Source organism: Limulus polyphemus, unplaced genomic scaffold (genome assembly GCF_000517525.1).
Source record: "Limulus polyphemus unplaced genomic scaffold, Limulus_polyphemus-2.1.2 Scaffold1416, whole genome shotgun sequence".
Lineage (NCBI taxonomy): Eukaryota > Metazoa > Arthropoda > Merostomata > Xiphosura > Limulidae > Limulus > Limulus polyphemus.
In genome coordinates this window covers 53,635-55,592 of record NW_013667026.1, presented here as the reverse complement: position 1 = coordinate 55,592, position 1,958 = coordinate 53,635, and positions in this window count along the sequence as shown.

Below are 1,958 nucleotides of genomic sequence, written 5' to 3'. Positions count from 1 at the left end.
CGAGTATGGCTAACAAGTTTTCAATGGGGTTCATGTCAGGAGATTGGCTTGGCCAGGGCAACTTCTGGATACCATTTTTTTCTTGACACTTTTGGGTGTTTCTAGCAGTGTGACACGGTGCTCCATCTTCCTGGAACAACGTTGTGTTCTTGTTCACGAAACCCGAGGAATAAAGTGGCAAGAGTCCTTCCTCCAATATTTTGATGTATTTTGCAAAATTTATGTTGCCAACGCACTCCACTAAGCTCGATCTCCCACCAACCCAAACAGCTCCCCAAACCATCACGCTGAAACCCTCATGCTTCACAGTTGGCTGCAATCTGTTGAGCCAAAACTCTTGGTGAGGCATTCTCCAAACCCATATCCTTCCACTGTCCGAAAATTGAGCGAATCTTGATTCGTCTGAGAACAATACGGTCTTCCAAAAGTCCAAAGGCTTGGTCATCATATCACTTGCCCACTTCTTTCGTCTGGCTATGTTGGCAGGTCTTAATAAGGGCTTCCGTCTAGCTGCTCTGCTCATCCCACCAGCTTTGGCCACTTCTGCAATCGTTAATCTGGGATCCATTTCGATGCTCCTCTTGACAGCCCTTTTTGTCCTCTCCGTTGGACCAAGACGACCTGGACGCTGCTCAGTTGTTTCCTGAACTGCACAATGATTCTGTTGACTGTCGAAAGCGGGATTCCCAAATTCTGCGAAATTAGCCGCTGACTTATTCCACCATCTGCTTAACCAACTATACTTCCTCTAACTCTGACAATTCGAAACAACCTTGAGCTCTAGGCATGTTGTAGCACAAGATAATTAGTGTGCAGACTATTTTCATTTATATAGTGGTCTGTGAACACAAATTAGTTAGCATAAATCAGTTAAATGACGAAAAATTAGGTGTCTATTTACTTGTGACCACTCAGTGTATTTCAATAGGATAAAAAAAATCATACTTGCATGAATTCACTATTTGTGAGCTCTTCAAATATAATGTGTTAAGGAAACATTGTTTGGGTTTTATTCTATTTTAATTTTAAACTTAAGTAACAACACACTCACATGTATATGTGAGTACATTACAAGTACTATTCATTACTGGTACGTAGTTAATCGTGGATAGTTTTTGTGCCAGATGAAGAATAATTAAATTTTATGGGAACTGTTTGTTGCTAAAGTTTGACATAAATTAAAATTAAAGACTGTGCATTTCTCTTAAGTTCTTTCAGTGGTGTGCTATTTATACTGTTACTGAAAGATAAAAAAATCTTGAACAAAGTATATATGGTAGTTTTTTTCCAAGCTGTATATGTGATGTGATTTAGTAAAATATATTCTTTGCATTCATCTTAGTTTATGAAGATAAGAGATATATAAATTTTAAATATTTCTTTGCATAAATACTAACCAGAAACCATCACCTTTGATTTTCAAAGAAATTATGTAGAAAAGTTTGTACAAAATAATGTCAAAAATATCAAAGAGTAAATATTTACATAATACAAGCAACATTTTAAGTAGACTACATCTTCTTGGAATCAAGGAAAACGATAGATTGTAAACATACTGTGCAATGAAAAGTTTCTTTCATTTTAAAATCATTGAACTTGTGCATAAGCCAGTAACTTACAAAGAATTAATGAGGCTATGGCTGTCTCCAGGATCTTATCATAATTGAAGTACTAGTTACAGTAGCTGTTTTGTAGTTTAATTATATTACATTACTCCCACTATAAATTGAAATATAACCTAACTCCTTAGTAGACCAATGCTGCTAACTATACACCTGGAAAAAAGTTAAGCACCCCCATGTTTTTTTCAAGTGATTCAGATTCGACGTTCTTGTGACTGATTATAAATTACCATTCAATCTAAACGTGTTTATCAAATGAAATTATGCATTATTGGGCACAAGAAAACAAGATTATCACCGTAAAATAAAAATTTTTAATTTACATATCATGACATC